Source organism: Onychomys torridus, chromosome 6 (genome assembly GCF_903995425.1).
Source record: "Onychomys torridus chromosome 6, mOncTor1.1, whole genome shotgun sequence".
NCBI lineage: Eukaryota > Metazoa > Chordata > Mammalia > Rodentia > Cricetidae > Onychomys > Onychomys torridus.
This window is the reverse complement of record NC_050448.1, coordinates 81,831,414-81,851,779: the sequence shown is the minus strand read 5'-3', so window position 1 is coordinate 81,851,779 and position 20,366 is coordinate 81,831,414.

Here is a 20,366-nt window from a genome sequence, read left to right as displayed (position 1 = left end):
AAATCATACTCAGGGTGCATAGCTATTAGACGTAGCTCTAGAAGGCAGCCCGTCATTTATCATCAGTATTGACTGCAGATCCAGGCTGTGAAGGTGCGAGTTAACTTGAATCATGTCTTCTTGGTTAACCAATGACTCCTCTCCTGTATGAAATGAACTCAGTTTTATTGCCCTGCCATTAACCAGAGTTGTCTTAAATGTCAAAAAGAAAAGAAAACAGGATCTTTGTTTTTCTTTTAAATGCTGCTCCTCAAATGGTCTTTAAACCAACATTGTCATTTTATTATTAATGAATTCAATGAAACTTTTTGTTGTTGTTTTTAAATTAATATTTGGGAACACCTAGATTCTTTTCTTTTTTAATTCTTGAACAATTTTATACAGGTATATAATGAATGTTGGTCATTTTCAACCCCTATTACTCTCTCTCTCTCACAGCCCTCAACTGAAATCTTCCTTACCAAATCTTTCCATGAGACTCATGTGGTGGTATTGTGTTCCCCGAAATATTGTGTGTTCCTCGAAATAAATTTATCTGGGGTCAGAGAACAGGAGGGCCACAATATTAAACATGAGGATAGGCAGTGGTAGAACACGCCTTTAATCCTAGCATTTTAGAGACAGAAATACCTCTGGATCTCTGAGTTCAAGGCCACATTAGAAACAGCCAGGCATGGTGACACACACCTTTAATCCCAGAAATCCAGCCTTTAATCCCAGGGAGTGACGGCAGAAAGTAGAAAGATACATAAGGCGTGAAGACCAGAAACGAGCAGCATTTGGCTGGTTAAGCATTTGGCTGGTTAAGCTTTTAGGCTTTGGAGCAGCACAGTTCAGCTGAGACCCATTCAGATGAGGACTCAGAGGCTTCCAGCCTGAGGAAACAAGACCAGCTGAGGAACTGGCGAGGTGAGGAAACTGTGGCTTGTTCTGCTTCTCTGATTTTCCAGCATTCACCCCAATACCTTGCTCCAGGTTTGATTTTATTAATAAGACTTTATAAGATTCCTGCTACAGACTCATATTTTGTTTCCTTTTTAGAAATTTTTTGGAAATTATACTTTGAAAAAAAAAAAACAACAACAACAAAAGAAGATTTATGCTTTGCTAGGTCTTTGTCTCTGCCCAGCTTTCAAATGAAAACTAAACTGCCAGCATGCCTAACATTACCTCAAGACTCATAAATGAAAGAATAAAAAGTGAATAAAAAGCACTTGTTTGGGATTGGGCCTTAAGTTTGTGCCGCCAGCCATGTCACCCAGTAGGATTCCTGTAAGCAGCAGATCTAAGCGGTAGAGAGGCAGAAAAAGCGTGCCATCCTCTTTCCAGACCCCCAGACTCTAGGTTGTTCTTCGGTTCCTGAGGCCTGTGACCCCAAAGGGAGCCTGGCCAACGCAAGTTCCGCAGGAAGTGAGAGCTAGCTTGGCCGCTTACCCTCCCTGCCCCTGGCAAACTGAGTACTTGCCAATTCTAGTGCTTCAAAGATTCCATCAACCAAGCCTCAGCTCCTCCATCTAGACCCAGGCATTTTTATTGGTAGAGGTTGGTAGTGAGGTCTAGTAGCAATGCCCACCTCGAGAGCCACGTCATATGGAAGTCTTGGAGAAATGTCTCTAGGTCCCGAGTCTTGGCCAATAATTGGAAAAATATGTCTCTTTCTCTTTCTCCTCCTGGGCATCCTCACAGTGAAGCCTGGCTGGCAGGCAAGGTGATTACCCATTCCTTGAGGACAGATTTTTCCATTTGCATGCCTGGCACCTGGTTAGCACATGGCCTGATATGCAGTGGATGTGAATCTGCCTTCCCCTCCCTCTGCCCCGCTCCAGCACAGAGCCAGTTTCCAATGAGCCTCATCTGTAGACTTCTTGGCTTGAACAGAGTGCCATTAATCAATGCCCCCTCTGGGAGTCTGGACAGGATCAGCTGATAATTAGGTATCAAGCTCAGGGCTGGTGACCATTCAGAAGTGTCACAGTGATTCTTCCCTTGTCCACATTCTTCAAGAGAAAGGAGAAATTGGCAAAACCTTTGCTTCTGGAGTGGAGTAAAAGCAACAGTATTTTTTGAATTGTTAAAACAATGACAGCATAGATTTACTGTTTTAACCATTTTTTTTGCACCAGTGACATTAAGTCCATTCACACCACTCACAGCCATCACCATCATCCATCGCCAGAACTCTTCCTCATCTTCTCTAAACGATTAAACACTCAGTCCCTAACCCCACGCCTGGAAGCCCTCCTTCTACTCTTTCTCTGAGGTCGACTACTCAAGCACCCCACCGAAACAGAACTGTACAGTATGTGCCCTTTGAGAGCAACATTTAAATTAGCACAATGACTTGGAAGTTCATCCAGGTAGCACGTGTCTGAATTTGTGTGTGTGTGTGTGTGTGTGTGTGTGTTTTCTACTGGGATGAAATGTGCTAGGCAGGTAGATTCCCTACCACTGAGCTGCACACCCAGCCCTTTTTAAAAACTCTCTTATTTGGAGATAAGGTCTCACTAAGTAGCCCAGGCTAGCCTTGAACTCTCTCTAAAGGCCAAGCAGCCCTTGAATTTCTGACCCTCCTGCTTGAGCGTAGGCCTGCACTGCCAGGCCTGGATTGTCTTCCTTTTCAAGGCTGAAAAATAGTGTCATATGTGTAGAAAATATTTTATTTGTCTTCATCTATGGCAGGCACTTAGTTCCTCCCATCCCCTTGGCTTAATGTGGATAGCATTGCCGGGGACACGGGTGGACCAAGATCTGCTCGAGTCCCTGTTTTCATCCTTTGAGGGAGTACACTCACAAAGTAGAACTCTGGGACCTATGGCAATGTTATGTTTAGTTTTTCAAGGTAAGAGCAGCATGTCTGAGCTATTTTATGCTGGCTCTAAGGTGCAGTCACAGCATCTTCTTTAACCAGCACAACAGCCCTAGAGATGGAGATGATTGTCACCACTTTATAGAAAGTGAGGTTTTAAAAAAGCTGACTTGCTTCAGTGACTGACAGCAAGTTTTGAACTCAATTCTGCTTGATTCCAAAGCCATTGTAGTGGGACACTGAGTCATGGGAATCCAGTGTTTGCAGCCAGTAAGGCTACATTGGGAGGGGGAAAAAAAGGAAAGAAAAAAGGGGGGAAAGCCTTTAAGAAGGGGTCCCACCTTGAGACCATTCTAAAATACCACCTTCTCTTTTCTAACAGCAACACTTTCACAGGGGATCAGTTGTTGACAAGAACAGGCCACAGCTCCCTCTTTTCTTGTATCAAATGAAACAGTCTCCCAAAGGGTTTCCAGATCCAGCCCAGCTGTTGCACCCCAACCTTTCTTCCTCCTAGTGGGCAGGGTACCTCCCTAGCCTGGCCTCTTAGCCAAAACCTTACCTTCCCCTAGAAAATCAGCTCTACTCCCCCTCCACACACACAGGGGACTCTTCCATGTTTTCCTGTGCTCTGGGCTTTCCACTGAAGAGTCTCTGTCCTTCTTGCTTCCTATACTAGCTCCCTGAGGTGTAGTTCACATCACACCTTCTGTATGGTTCACATCAACCAATGCATCCTGTGACTGATGGTACCAAGAAAAGGCCAGATCTACTAAAGAATCTGCAAGACAGATGGGCTGACTAGAACTTCGTGATGGTGGAGAGTGGGAATGATGCATTTTCAGAACCAAATTATCTTGGGCTATCTTTTGCCCTCTTAACAACCATTCATTGTCCACCTCTGTGTCTGATCCAATACCCTTGTGACCATTAGCTAAATCTAGACTATGTTAACTTAACAGAACACTAGCTTGCACCAACCCCAAAGCTGAGAAGGCGGTCATCATCTGGGTCCTGAGATGTGCTTGCTGTTACCCACTCACATAATGTCTCTACCAATGGAGCTGAAGATGCCTGGATGTATGGCTTTCTTTTGTTTTATCACTATACAAGCTTCATGAATGGTTTCCATCGCTCATGGTATTGGAGAAACCTGTATCCATGTTTCCAGGCTATCAAATCAAGAGTAAATAAGCATTCAGTTTCCCTAAGGAGAGAGAGCTTTGTTTTGTGTGCATGACCTGATGCTCTGAAAGCCTTTGAATCACTCAATCGGTGGCATAGGGGAAGAAGGAAACGAAGGAGAGCCAGATTTACCCTCCTCTACCCAGGATTTGTGAGAGATCTGGTTGTTGGGCTTTCGGTACACTTCCTGTGCCATATTTGCTATCAGAAGCCTCAGCTGTTTGTGGTGAGAGATTCTTGAGGAATGGGGTAAAATTGCCCTGACAAGTGTGTCCACACAGTTGGTCTAAGGGTGTGACAGAGGGGCTTCTGACTGGGGGCTGGAATTCCTGTCAGGAATCCAGCAATCCTGAAGGGACGGTTTGTTTCTGAGACCTCCACAGTCATTCCTTCCTGCTTTCATCCAATCATCCCACAAACCCACAGTGGGTCTTCACTGAGGGAAACAACAAAATGAAAACAGGAAAGGGAGACTCTCTGCAGGATGACTGTAAGATGGGACACAGCATCCTGCCAGGAAAGGACCAGCAGCCTAAGAGAAGCCCTGGCTCCCACCCTTAGGAGGCCCCTTAAGAGAAATGGGGAGCCAGGAAGCCCTGATCTGACCTTCTGCAGGCTCAGCTCCTGCTTTGAAGTCAGTGCTGGGGGAAGGGAGGAGAACCATGGCAGACAGAGAGGAGAAGGGGGTTACAGGCACAGAGAGAAGTAGCCAGGTTTCCTGCATAGCAGCTGCTAATACCCAGCACTTCATAGGGGAATGCCTGAGGGGTGTGGGCTCGCAGGCTAGGGCCTACACAGGAGAGGCCCATGCTCATCCTCTACCCCTGAACTGTTAGAGCATCTTGGAGCACTTCAACTCCATGGGTCAAGAGCATGAAGTGTGTAGCGGAAAGACACAGAAATGGAATTTGTTCAGAAGTCAGGGATTGGGGATTATTTGCCCAAGAGAGAAGGAGGCACTCAAGTGAGTGGGCTGTGGTTAATTATAAGGTATTGATCTGGCAGCTCAACATGGTCCTTGACTCAGATGGTCCTTACAAGAGCTCTTAGAGATGAGCAGGGCAGACATAGAGAGATCCTATTGTGCAGGCAAAGAAAACAAGACACCCAAAGGTGAAGGCCCTTTGGGCCACTCATCCATCCTTAAAGCAAATGGAGCTCAATCCCAGTGTTTCTGTCCTTAGCCCAGGCCCTTGATCCTGTAGGCGTGAGTCCAGTGAGTTACACATTGGTTGGACTCTGGGAACAAGCCCACACTGGTGAGCTGTCCAGCTGCTCCAGTTAGCTCTCTTGAGGACTGACCAAGGAGAGGGGCAGAGGTGGAGACAGATTATGAGTCACCTTGGCAGCTCACCACAAACCACCTCCACTCAAATCAAGGTACCTAGAGCCCACTGGCCATGAGCTTGAGTGCATTTATCTGATGAGACCTTGGCAGGGGTGGCTTGAAGAGCTCAGAGTCTGCATGACTAGAAAAGGATGTCCAGGTTCTGTGACTCAGTATGCCTGCAGGAAAATAAATCCACTAAAATGATTTATTTTCCCTTCCATCAAAGAAATGAGGTTCACAATGCATCCCTGGCCACCAGAGGAGAGCTGTTTCCAAATGCCTGAATGACCCTGGTTCCAGCTATGGAATTGGCCACTGGGGTTTTTGGAGATGAAAGGCTGCCTGGTAAAGTGGGTGTGAGGCCTGCTTCACTTGCTAGCTCCAGTATGGGAGGAGTGGAAGCAGAAGGCTTTGCCACTCACTGGGTTTTCCCTGCTGGGTACAGTTACGTCTTATTTGTTGGAGTACTCTGAAATGTTCCCCTTGGTCACAGGAGAGTGTGGATGGTCCAGATGGGGATGGGAGGGCCATCTTAGTGTGGAAACTGTCACTTCATTGATGGCCAGGGTTGACTCAGCAAATCTGGAGGGCTAGGCAGATGGCCCCTTTCTACCCCACTGCGCCATGTGCATCCCTCTCAAAGTTGTGTGCTCAATGTATGAAGATGACCTTTCCTGAGTGAGGAGGCTAGTTCTTCAGTGTCTGAGGGTCTATGAGTAGCAGCTTGCCCCTTCTAGAACCTCTAAAACAAGCCCTCAAGGTCTGTTTGTAGGAGAGTTAAGCTTCCAAGGCTCCAAACACAGCCAAATGAGGTGCTACATGTGGCAGCCTGTCTTTCTTTTTTTAAGTTTTTAAGAATGTTATACACAAGCACTGAATCACTCTTTTCCCTTCCAAATCCTCCTGTGTCTTCCCCTCTCCCTCCAAAATTCACAATATCTTTTTGTTGGCAACATTACATGCATATACATTTGTGTACATGTATGTATGTATGTGCATATATGCATATACAACTTCTTGAATCCATTTGGCCTTGTTCATGTGTCCAGGGTATACCTCTTGGGACTGGAAAATCTATGAGGGAGTTCCTTCCTGGAAGAAAGTGGTTCTCCCTCTCTCAGAGGAAGCCATTGACCATCTAGGGGTGAGACCATGCAGATTTTTCCCTGTCCACATTCAACGGGTGTTGTCATTATGCTGGTCTCGTCCAGACAGTCGTATTGTTGAGATGGGTACGTTTTCCCTGCCATATCTAGGGAGTGCTATTTAGCAGCAAGTGTCCTGGGCCTCTGGCTCTTGCCATCTTTCTACCCAGCTATTGTGCAAATTTCCTGGGCCTTAGTTACAGGGGTTATGTTGCAGATTTATCAGTTGGGGTTGGGCATCTCACAGCACCTATTTTGACCAGTTGTGGATCCCTGTATTCTTTGTCTGTTGAAAAAAAAAAAGAAGAAGAAGAAGAAGAAGAAGAAGAAGAAGAAGAAGAAGAAGAAGAAGAAGAAGAAGAAGAAGAAGCTTGTTTAATGAGAGGGAGTATCTGTGGGGATAAGGATAAGTATTTAGATTACAGTCAGCAATCATGTTGGTTTAGAAAAATGGCAGTAATAGGTTCTCCTCTTGGGTCTATGACTTCTCTAGTTATGAGGAACTGGCTGGGTTGACTCTACTATGGATGAATTTCCTCCCATCGAATGAGCCTTGAGTCTAATTAGATAGCTGCTGGTCAAGGCAAAAGTGCCACTATTAATTACACGTTGTGGATGTTATGCCAGTCCAGTCTTTGTTGTGGTTTGTAGGCTTTACAGTTATGTGGGACTACTTACTGTTTGCTCCTTTCTCTTGGCAGCTTGCATAGCACCTCTGATACCATGAGAGCAACTCCTCAGGGGAAGAAGATTCCAGATCAGTTAGCTCAGTTTCTCTAAGTCCTGTGCTCAAAGTATGTGGTGTCTTCAATAGGGTCTTACTTTCAAGTCCTGGAAGGCAACCAGGGGCAATGGCAATATCCATTGGAAGACTCTTGCATTCCTACTACCAACAACTGAAGGTTGCTGCCTAGCACCCTGGAGGGGGGTGTTAGATGTGCATGTTTCTTGGGAGGAGCAGCATCACCCCATGTGGCATAATATCATATGTGGAAGAGATGATGTTACCACTCTAAAGAAGAGAGACATGGGGTGTCCAGGGAATGGAACTTGCTGGGTTGGATAGCTAGTGAACCACAGACCATGGCCTGGATGCAGCATCGTCCTCAAATAGCTGCTTCCTATAGATGTTGTCACAAGCTTTTCACTGCTGAGGAAAATTGAATCTTGGAGCTGGACATGGCCATGGATTTGGAAGCTGAGCCAGGAAGAGAACCATGATTTTAAGGCTAACTCAGCCTATATGGTGAGTTTAAGGCTATTTAGGATTATATAGTGGGATCTTGTCTCAAAACAAAATAAAACATAAAAAGAAAAAGGAAAGAAATCAAGACTTTGGAAGGTTAACCTCATTTGTCCAAGGTAAAGGACTGCGAAACAAGACACAGACAGAAGCCATGATACTGGAGGCCAGAGACCAAGCCCTGGTTAGAACTGCACCTCCTGCTAGCTCAGAAGGAAACCAAACCGATGCCAGGCCAAAGGCTCCATCCTCCTACAGGCTGGATCCTCTCCACTCTCCACCGCAGCCAATGTACTCAGCTGAAGCCCAGGAAGGCAGTCATGGGTTGCTTAATAAGGGATGTGTTCTGAGGAATGTCTCCTCAGGTGGTTCCATGGATGCGTGTCCCTAAGTGTGTTCAAACTGAGATGTCTGTGATGCTGCTAGGTGACAGAATCTCATGGGAGCACCGACAGATATCTGGCTCTTCACTCATGGAAACATTACAAGGGGAACATGGCTCTATATCTTCACACCCCAATTCACAACTTTCTTCATGAAGGCTCCCCTGACACTCTGAGCCTTCCCATCTTCACCTCCTTTTGTTTCTTGTTGTGTTTACTGACCCCCGAAGCCCTTTGTCATTGTCTGTCTACATGTCCTCCTCTTTCACCCATGTGTGCCTTCCTCCTATGTCCCCTAAAGAGCAGCCACCAACTATGCTAAAAGTCACATCGTTCGCAGCCCTGAGAGGTCCATTCCAGAGCATACAACTTCTTCAGGGTGGAGACCACCCCTTCCCCACCTGCTGCCATGCACAGCCAGGGTCAGCCATATAGAGCTCAGACACTCCTCACAGCTTTACATTCTGGTTCAAAGCCTTTGAATATGCATTGTCCCAATGGAGCCTTCTGAAACCTTTGACATGGGGCAGGTTCTGAGGGACTGGTGCTGTATGTAGCTAAGGTGACTAGCTATGTGTAGGAACAGAACGACAACAAACCCCAAACCTCTTCTCTGCAGAAGCCGCAGACATATAATGGATCCATTGCCTCTGTCCACTGGTTTTCTCTGCTGCTTCTCCTGTGACTTAGATCCTGCTAGGGCCTCGTGAAGGGGATCATCAGGCTGGCTGAAGGCAACACATGTTTGGGGTGAGGGGCAGGGATGAAAAGCACATCAGGAGAAACCTGAGGGAGTTCATCCCCCAGCCATGCTGAAGTCTGTCCAGAGATGACCTTCCTGGTGTCTTCAAAGGGTCCAGTTAATACTAGTTTAACCATCTACAGGGTCTGTGCCCCACACCCTGACCACAGTAAACCTCCAATGGAGGCAGCTGATGGTTTCCAGACCAGGTTCCAAGCAGCCCCAAGACCCTTCCTCCAGCAGGAATGAAAGGGGAAGCATCCAAGAGGAAATAGAGCAGAAGGAAGGAATGAGCTCTGGTCTTAGCTGCAGGGTTGCAGAGGGAACCTGAAGTAGCTCTGCTGTGCCCTCCTTCCCCTCCCCACAGGCATCCCTGGAGCTGCCTTGCCAGGACTGGGGATTAGGTAAGCTCATATTCCTTCTCATTCTGAGCAGGACTAAGGAGGATCAGGAGTGCTTCCAGGAACCCAGCCCCTTCTCTGTCTCTGCAGGGTCGGATACCCAAGACTCGATACAACATTGTTGGGTGATTTGGGGCATCATTTGTGCCATAGTTACCTGCCCATGCTGGGTATCCAAGAACAGTCCCCAAAAGCTAAGGTCATGCTCCATTTTCCCATCTGTGGCTTATCTGCCTGTGGAGGAGGCTGGAGCTGCGGCTGGAGCCAAGTGTGCATGGCACCTGTCTTTTTTTTTTTTTTTTTTTAAAGCAGTCCTGGCATGGAGTGCATGCTTTAAACTCTGCACAGCCTCCTGCTCTGGGAAATGCAGAATTAATTGAATGACATGTGCAGTGATTACGGGAAGAAGGAGATGGGTGGAGGGAGGACTGTCTGTAGATCTTGCCAGAGAGACTAGGAATTAATTCAACCTGTCACTTTATAGTGAGCTCCCTTAGCAGGTGTCAGCAGAACGGTCACCTCATTTATCCCCAATACAGTACCTCATAGCCTGAGCATGCACTTTGCAGAGCCAGCCAAGCCTCATGGAGGCCCAAAGAGAAGCTACAACACTAGGGTGGAACAGGCCACAGCTGGAACCACAACGACTTTCTATTCTATCCCATCACATCTAATCCCATATCAGTTTACTGCCTGCTACGTGGTGGAAATGGTTGGTGCCAGGGTTAGATGCAAAAGAATCTTCCAGCCAAAGCAGCTCATTGCCTGCAGATATGTCAGCCAGATAGATACGTAGTTTATCTAGACTTCCACAGCTAATATTGACTTCAATTCCCATGTAAGGTCTGCTGAGATCAGGGAACATGCGTGCTCCCTTAGTCACACCTGCAACCCTGGTGCCTGGCACAAAGCCTGGAACAGAGTAGATGCTGAATATACGTTTATTGAATGAGCAAGTGAAAAATGTTTAGATGATCTGCGTTGAGCCAGCAATACCCTAAAACTCTGCAAGGAGTTGGGATTCAACATGCACTCTGCTGGTTGTCCCCCTTTCAAACCCTTCCATTTCCTCGGGGGCGGGGGTGGGGCTCTCCTCTTCTCACCGTACTTCTCTATAGACCTGAGCTTTACGACCTTGGCATTTAGTCCCATTCTGAGTCCCCCAAGTCTGAACTGGCAAAGATACTAATATTAGCAGATCAGACTCAGCACAGAGATACTTTAAGATGCTTTGGCTGGCTGGGGAGCCCTAGACAGAGCTGGATGTATTTTTAGCTCTTTGGGTATCTGGAAAGGTATTGAAATGCAGTCGATGTTACAGACACCCAGGCAAATCAGTATTCTGCTACTGGCCTCCCCATGCCAGCAGTTTCCATTCAGTGTCTCTGGAGCAAGTGTTGCCATGGAGATTGAGTGCCAGGACAACTGAACTTCCTGTCAGAAAGCCACAGCACAGGTAGATGTCTGGGCCAATGGGAAGCAAGGAGCTCCCTGAATGACCGCATCTTCCTGCCTTGGAGATAAATGGTGGCAGAACTCCCTGGTACCCTTGGAAGGAATCAGGGGTCAGCCAGAAGACAGAGGGCATTGTCTATGGAGTTTCGTTCTTAAGAGGGTTAAGTCTATTTTCCCCAGGTACATCCCCTTTTCTTCTTTCCCCGAAGAACTTGGGTTTTCCTGAGTGGCAGTTTGGAAAATGTGAAGGTAAGAAAGGATAGGCAAGACCTGGCACAAACCTAGAATGCAAGTGCTATGTGAGGTTGGAAAAGGCCAGTCCTGGAGCCGTTAGAGTTTCAGAACCCCTCTCTTCTGGTGGCACTGCAAAGGGTCACCCCATTTTATCCTTCCTGTCCCTGTGTATGAGGTATGCTGAGCAACTGTGGTGCAAGTGGGGCCTCCAAGAAGCTGGGTAGCCCACCCACCCTGGCAAAGCAGTAAGCCACCAAGCCAGAGGGCAGCATGTTGCCCTGTCCAATGGCCCCTTTAAGACAGAGGTTCTGAGTTCAATTCCCAGCAACCACATGGTGGCTCACAACCATCTGTAATGAGATCTGATGCCCTCTTCTGGCGGGTAGGCGCACATGCAGACAGAACACTGCATACATGGTAAATAAATAAATCTGAGAGAGAGAGAGAGAGAGAGAGAGAGAGAGAGAGAGAGAGAGAGAGAGAGAGAGAGAGAGAGAATTTAGCCTTTTCCTCACATGGCATAGAGAATAAACTGAGAACTGAGGCTCAGAGAAAGCACATGATTGACCCAAGGAGTTGGCAGAGGGGCAAGGGCAGGATCATTTTCCAACTTTTCCCTTATCCCCTAGATGTCCCTCCAGAGAAATGTGCTATCCTAAACATTTTTTGGATTGTCCTTTAGCAATGGAGCAGCCGGGGATTATATTGAGTTGTTGTTAATGAAGAACTGATTTCATGTCTTAAATTAGTTTATTCTCTCTCATAAGAGATTTCATGCTTTTGAGGTTGAAGCAGAAAGACCAAAAATTCAAGACAAGCCTGGCTACAGAGTGCATTCAAGAACAGCCTGGGTAACTTAGTGAGAGCCTGTCTCAAAACAGAAAGGAAAACAACAATAATAACAAAAAGGCAGAGGCAGCTATTCCAGAACTGGGGCAGAAGTTGTACCCAGTCATCAGGGAGGAAGGTTCTTTTTACTGTTCTTCATCACCATCTCTAGCACATAGTTTTTTTCTTTTGGTTTTTCAAGACAGGGTTTCTCTGTGTAGCTTTGGCTGTCCTGGGACTCTCTGTAGACCTAGCTGGCCTCCAACTCACAGAGATCCTCCTGCCTCTGCCTCCCGAGTGCTGGGATTAAAGGCATGTGCCACCACCGCCCAGCCCCATAGTTTTAATTCTAAAATGCTTAAGATGGTTATGATATCAGGCCATCACACCCACATTCCATGTAGCAAAAGTGGGGAGAGAAAGGCCAAAGAGGTATGTCTGTGTGCCCTGCTTGCTACCTCCTTTTATGTAGGAATCTTTCTCTAATCTAAGCCCCATTTAAAACCTATTAGCACCTGCTGGCTGTTCAGGAGGCTCAGAATGGTTGTCTTTCACCTGGGCCATTGCTACCCTAAATAAAATGAAGGACGCGGGAAGAATTGAAGAACCAGAGAACGATATCGGGAGAAGAGCAGTTTCTACCATGTGTGTCTTGCTAGGCACATTTCCCCTCGACAATTTATGAAGAGTTCATGTTTCTTGCATCTTAAAAGTTTTCTGAAGCTGGGGAACAGCACACTAAGTACAGTACTTAAGACATTAGCTTGAAGACCTGAGACTGATTCCTCAGAACCCATGGCAAGCCAGGGGTGGCAGCCCATGTGTCTCTAATCCCACCTCTCCTAGTGGGAGATGGGAGGTGGAGATAAGAGTATTCCTGAAACTTTAGAAGATAGCTAGCCAGGCAGAAGCAATGGGGGAGGGGAAGGGGGAGATGAAAAACAAACAAATCAAAAACTCGCAGAAACAAAAAGTCCCGTGTCAAGGTAGAAAGGGATAACCGACCCCTGAGGTTCTCCCGACTACCACAGAGTGCCATGGTTTACATTCGAGGCATTCTCACACACCAATTCATGCACACATACACACACATTTATTTTCTAGCATTCCTGCAGGGCATATAGGCTTTGGGCAATGAAGAAGGGAAACAGCATCTGTCCTTCCAGTCATCCATATAGGTGATGATTAGTTCTTCCTAGAAACAAAATGAAATGCTAGTTCAATTAAGTTTGAAGGAAATCAATGGGCCATCTCACTGCTCAAAGAGGCTGGAACAAAAGTAACTAATCCACTAAGGAGCTCTAGGGATGTCATGGCTTCAAGCACAGTTAGCTACCTATCCCAGAGCCCTCCAGGAGAGTCCAGAGCCTCTATTGAGCAGCTCTGGAATGCCGAAAGCAGCTCCTTCAGGCTGGGGCAGCCAGCAATGCTGTGTGGAGGTTGCAGAGCCTTCACTGAGGCACAGCTTCCGCTACACAGCATTCACAAGGTTCACAACATTCACAATTCCTCCACATAACATTCACAGTGTTCACAACATTCACAATTCCTCTACATAACATTCACAGTGTTCACAACATTCACAATTCCTCTACATAACATTCACAGTGTTCACAACATTCACAATTCCTCTACACAACATTCACAACATTCACAATTCCTTTATACAGCATTCACAAGGTTCACAACATTCACAGTTCCTCTACACAACATTCACAATGTTTACAACATTCACAGTTCCTCTACACAACATTCACAATGTTTACAACATTCACAATTCCTCTACACAGCATTCACAAGGCTACAGTTCTTTCTGGATCTGAGATATCCTTGAGTTTACATGCAGGAGTGTTCTCTTCCTCACAGAGCAGAGAAACCCTAAAGTAATTGAAAGCCTGGTTGTAGCACGAATCTTTTTTTTTTTTTTTTTTTTTTGGTTTTTTGAGACAGGGTTTCTCTATGTAGCTTTGCACCTTTCCTGGAACTCACTTGGTAGCCCAGGCTGGCCTCGAACTCACAGAGATCTGCCTGGCTCTGCCTCCCGAGTGCTGAGATTAAAGGCATGCGCCACCACCGCCCAGCAAAACAACTTTTTTTTTTTTTTTTGAGCTGAGGATCGAACCAAGCTCTGAGCTAAATCCCCAACCCTTGCAGCACAAACCTGGAGCCAGGTATTGGGGTGAATGCTGGAAGATCAGAGAACCAGAACAAGCTACAGCTTCCTTATCTTGCCAATTCCACAGCTGATCCTGTTTCCTCAGACTGGAAATATTTCAAGAACACAGGGAAGCTGAAGTGTCCCAGAGTGATGCTTTCCAACACTACCTTCCAAGGCTTTGTTGTTCAAGGCATGACAAAAGGTTCTAAGAAGGGATGATAACCAAACCAGTGTTGGCCTATGCACATGCAATTGAAATATGAATTAATCCTTGGGATGAGCCCAGACATCCCTATTCATCTCAAAATCCTTTCTCCCAAAACTAGACAATAGATTTGAGCTGAGGGGATCATGTGCTCAGCCAAAACCCTTGACTCCTCAGATACATTTGCAGATAGTCACAGTCCTAACAACAAAATATTCACTGGTAGAGCCTCTGGGAAGTATGATTCCTGAACAAGAGGCAAAGACCAAGAAGAGACCACACATGACTCCTACTCACTCCTTCTTACTGCTTGGGAGAGGGTGCTGTGGGAAAAAAGCCCTGGGGAGTCACTTAATTTGGGGGGGCATAGTGGGATGGGAGACTAAAAGGATTTGAGATCTAAGGCCTTTCATGACTTTCTTAACACACCCCCTCCTCCACACACACCTTGTGACTTCTCCTAATCCCATTTGACTAAGCCAGTGAGGAATCTCTGTTGTAGAGAGCCACATAAAATCCTAACTTCTGTCTGAAGAGTGGCAGAACTGAGGACCCAGAGCCAACCAACAATATGCAGTGCCTGACCTGGCTTGTCCCAGGCTCATTTGATCTACATTTGGAGCCTGATCAGGCTTCGGTTAGTGCAACTGTTTATCAGGATACAAGCATCAGCTAAATTCTCCCTCAGAGCTCCTGGCAGAGTGAGCTGTCTGTAGTGATCATAACATGAGCCTTTCTTGCTCATCTGCATCACTCTGGGGAATGGGAGGAAAGATGTTCCATAGATTGTTTTTACTCCTTCAGGGAGAGAATATGGCACTCAGGAAAATGTCTCTTGGTTGCAAAGTCAGAATGAAGAACTCAATCCTCTCAAACCTGAGGTCCGTCTTCTCCCTCACGTATAAGATAAGGGTGCTCCCTGTTCACAGCATCATAGGTGGTAGATCTTGACTCTTTGGAATTTCTAAGAACTTAGCTTTGTAGAGAGAAAATGGTGGCTGTATCATCCATTAGATTCTTCTCAATTCACCTGTTTCAGGTGTGGCTTTTGTTTGTTTTCTTTCTCTTTCTCAGGGCTGGAGATTGAACCCAGAATTTTGTGTAAGCTAGGCAGGTGCTCTACTACTGAGCTATCCCCTCAGTCATTCCAATATGTCTTTGAGTGAACAAATGTGAAATGAACGAATGTCTTTGTACGATGTCTGTTACAGAGAAATCTACATAGGAGACAATAATGTAAGCATAAGATGAATTAGGGAAGTATTTGGGACTACAGATGTGGCTCAGCTGGTAGGCTGCTTTTCTGGCATGCACAAGGCCTTGGCTTCTGTCTTCATCAAGACATAAACTGGGTTTAGTTGCACTCGCCTGAAACCCCAGCCCTGGGGAAACAGAGCAGAGGAATTAAAGCTTGGGGTCATCCTCAGCTCTATAGCAAGTATCCTGTCTTGGGATACATGAAATCCTGACTAAAAGAAAGAGAAAGAAAAGGAAATGTCTGGAAAGACCCTCTTCATTCTTTATATGGTCTTCATAACTTGCTTTATTTTTATACAGTTTATTTATCCTTATGTTTTATGTGTGAGTGTTTTGCCTGCATGTCTGTGCATCATATGCATACCTGATATCTGAGAAGGCCAGAAGACAGGAATGGATCCCCTGAAACTTGATTGACAGAAGATTGTAAGCTGCCATGTGGGTACTAGGACTCAAACCTGAGTCCTCTGCAAGAACAGCAAGTGTCCTTAACTGCTAAGCCACCACTCCATCTTGTTTATTACTCCTGTTATAAGGAAATAGAAATTATAATACAGATATGAAAACAATAGCAAAACATTTAACATTTTCAAAATAATTACCTGAATATGGTTGACAAGTTGTCAGTGGTAATGAAAGTTATTTTCCTAAAAGTTTTTGCTGTTGAGTTATTAGCTAATGTTAGAAAAAAGCTACATAATTAGTAAATTTTTTTTTTAAAAAAAGGAACATCTAGACCATGAGGATAAACTTTCTCCATTTTTTTCCACTGATGCTTAAAATCATGGTACAGCTTAATATAGAATTTCACTCTTTGTTAGATGTAATAATAAACATATACAAAACTCCTCTGGTGCCTCCTAGTCATTGCAAAACACAAAAAGCCACATGCTCTCAGGGAAACATTTGCTTTTTCTACCATGAAAAATAGTTGAAATAATACATGAAAGCAATATGGTAATAAAAAAATGTAATCTTTTGTCATGAGGAATTATTGAGAGATGCACAGAAAACATTATTGAAAATTTTAAGAAATGAATATCAAGACTGTATGCCTTATAGAATGCATACTATATGCATTTGATTAAAAGTATGGGGATTTCTACAAGCTTAGTTAATGGAATTTGCTAGATTTTATTGAAATGTATGAGAGAGAGCTGTTTTTGATTCATTAAAGGGAGTTGTATGGGAGAAGAATAAATGACTTCCTTAATAAAAGTGTTTTATGGGAAAATTATTGACTGGAATAAAAAGAGGAGCCTCCTGTGGTTACAAACATAGATCCACACTTGACATTCAGTCACTAGGCTGCCAAGATGTTAAAGTCAGGTATGCACAAAATGGATGCATGCCATTGACTTTCTTCATTTTATACATATAAGGTCCTTAAGCTATAAAAGAACTCTCACACATGTTGTAATGGGATGTAGAGTGATCAGGAAGATCTTCAACTTATATAGAGGCTCACTGATGCTTCTCCTGGCCAGTACCTAAAGATTTACCAACATCAAAGATAAATTACAAGTTTTGCCAGTACCAAAAAGACAATGGTTTCTTCTTCTTGTCCATATCTGTGATGACAAATGGCTGTCAGGTGAATTTTTAATAAGCAGTCTTAACTTGTGCCTTTGAAATAAAAATGATACTCTAGCCAATCTTTTTTCAAAGTAAAATTATACTAGAGAAAGAACATTTGAAAACTGATGCTTGTGTTTCCTTCATTACATAACTACTATTCCCTTAGCTTTGCTTGTAATGCAGTTGGCCATCCCCATCTACCAGTTCTGTATCTTCAGATTAAATCAGTCCTGGGTAGAAAATGAAGTTAGGGCTAACATGATTGCATCTGTACTGAACATACACAGACAAAGGACACTTTCTTCACCACTATTTTCTGAACAGTTCAGTTTAGGGCTGTTGAAATGACTCAGCAGGTAAAAGTAGCTGTCACCTGACGGCAGAATGGTATTGGTACAAAAACAGACACATTGATCAATGCAATAGAATTGAAGACCAGGACCTAAGTCCAAGCACCTATGGATACCTGATATATTTTTTTATAAAGAAGCCAGAAATACACACTGAAAAAAATGACATCTTCAACAAATGGTGCTGGTCAGACTGGACAGCTGCATGTAGAAGAATGTAGATCCATATTTACCACCTTGCACAAAACTCAACTGTAAATAAATAAAAACCCTCAACATAAGGCCAGATACACTGAATCTGATAGAAGAGAAAGTGGGAAATAGCCTTGAGTTCATTGGCACAGGAAAAGACTTTCTGAACAGAACACCATTAACACAGACACTCAGAACAACAATTAATAAATGGGACCTCATGAAATTGAAAAGCTTCAGTACAGCAAAGGACAGCATCATTTGTACAATGCAGCAGCCTACAGAATGGGGAAAGATTTTTACCAACTACCCATGTGATGGAGAGCTGATATCAATGTATTAGAGAGAGAGAGAGAGAGAGAGAGAGAGAGAGAGAGAGAGAGAGAGAGAGAATTCAAATAATTGGATGTTGAGAAAGCAACCCAATTAAAAAATGGGGTACAGATCTAAACAGAGAATTCTCAAAAGAGGAAACTCAAATGTCTGAGAAGCACTTAAAGGCATGTTCAACATCCTTAGTCATCAGGGAAATACAAATAAAAATTATGGTGAGATTTCATCTTACACCAATCAAAATGGCCAAAATCAATAAAACAAATGACAGCTCATGTTGGGGAGGGTGTGGAATAAGTGTAACATTCATATATTGCTGGTGGGAATGCAAACTTGTACAACCACTATGGAAATGTGTGTGGTGGTTCCTCAGGAAGATGGAATCAACCTACCTTAAGATCCAGCTATACTACTCTGGAGCATATACTCAAAGGATGCTTCATCCTACTATGGAGGTATTTGTTTAATTATGTTCACTGATGCTTTGTTCATGACAGAAATTGGAAACAACCTAGATGTCCATTAATGGATTAATGAATAAAGAAAATGTGGTGCATTTACGTGGTAGAATATTCTTCAGCTGTTAAAAAAAAATGAAATTTGCAGGTAAATGGATGGAATGAGAAAAAAATCATCCTAAGTAAGGTAACTCAGACTCAAAAGACAAAAATGATATGTATTCTCAGTCAGCTGTTAAGCTATGGATAAGCAAGCTGCAATCCATATAACTACAGAGGTTAGTGAAAAGTAAGGGACTAGAGAGGAGAGGTGGATCTTCCTAGGAAGGGGAAATAGAATAGATAGTTTTGGATGGATGAGGTAGTACTGGAATCGGAGGGTCAAACTGAGGGGAAAAGGTAGGGTAAGGGAAGGGAATACAGGGAGGGACAGATAAAACTAAGGGTCATTTGAGGGGTCATATGGAAACCTAGTATAGTAAAGCTTCTTAAAATATACATGCAGGCAGTTTAAATGAAATCACTAAATAATGAGGGTGACATAGTACCAACTGGACATCTCTTTTCACCAAATGAAGCTTTCAATACTGGATATGGATTGCATCCAATTGAGTTCTTTTTTTTTTTTTAAGTGAATCTTTTTTTTTATTCATTTATTATGTATACAGTGTTCTGTCTGCATGTCACGCCAGAAAAGAGCATCAGATCTCATTATAGATGGTGGTGAGCCATCATGTGGTTGCTGGGAATTGAACTCAGGACCTCTGGAAGAGCAGTTGGTGCTCTTAACCTCTGAGCCATCTCTCCAGCCCCCGTATCCAATTGAGTTCTTAGCCAAAGGGATCCCATGGGAATCCCCAAACAACCCAGGCTATTGCCACGGCTATTGGTTATTCTTTGCAAACTGACTGTAGGGCCCTATTGCTGAAGACGACACCTACACAATTCACTGAGCATGAAGAAGTCAGGCTGGTGCCTACCTACAGTATTTACTGCTAAAAAATAGTGTCCATGATACTGGAAGGCACTCTGTGCACTACTGAAAGAGAAAGGTAAACTCCAACCCAACTACAAACCCTTTGATCGACAATGGTTATGCTATTATTGCACCTCTACTCTGGCGCAATAATGGCACACAATATGTGGGAGTGACCAACAAATATCTAATTTGAGTTAAGGCCCACTTCATGAGATGAAACCCATATCCAGTGCTACTTGGCTGACCAAGAACCTGGAACTATATATCCTAAGGGCCTAGGGGAAACCAAGTACTACTGTTCTGCTGAAGGACTGTAGCAATAAGATGATTCCTAAAAACATTCTGCTATACTCATAGATCCATGCCTTGTGTAGCCATATTCAGAGAAACTTCCTCTCACAGAAGATGGGAACAAATACAGAGACCCACAGCCAGATAATATGCAGAGAGTGAAAGACCTGGGAACATTCAGCCTTCGGTGGGATGTCTCTATCAATCCCCTCCTCTCAGAGTTCAGGGAACTCCATAGAAGAGGTGGCAGAAAGAATGTAATAGCCGTAGGAGGTAGAGGACACTAAGGGATCAAGGCCTTCGCAACATGGCAGGGCTAGCACACGTATGAACTCACAGAGAGTTCACTAGATGGTGTCTAAGAGCTGAAAGGAGAAGGGGACACATGCCCTCGTCCCTAACCCAGAAGCTACATTGTTAGGCACTTGTAAAGAAAAATTAGTTTTCTCCATGAAAGTCTCACTGGGAAAACAAACCACTCTTAAGTGTAGGCCCCATGCCCAGGAGTAGATGGCCAACACAAAAGGAACTCAATGGCATCTTTGGAGGTTCTTTATCTCATGATGTGGTCAGGACTTTTTCTTTTTTTAATTTTACCTTATAGGTCCTTTGTGTATATATTATGGCTTCCAGCTTTGTGTTTTTATGTGATTCCTCTATATTTGATAGCTATATTTCTTTCTTTTGCTTTTTCTTTGGCTCTTTTTCTTGTTTGTTGTTTTGTCTTATTCTGGCTTGTTTGCTTTTGTTTTATCTTATTTTATTATTATTTCTTAGCTGCCTGTTTGTTTTCCTTTTTAAATATTTTAAAAT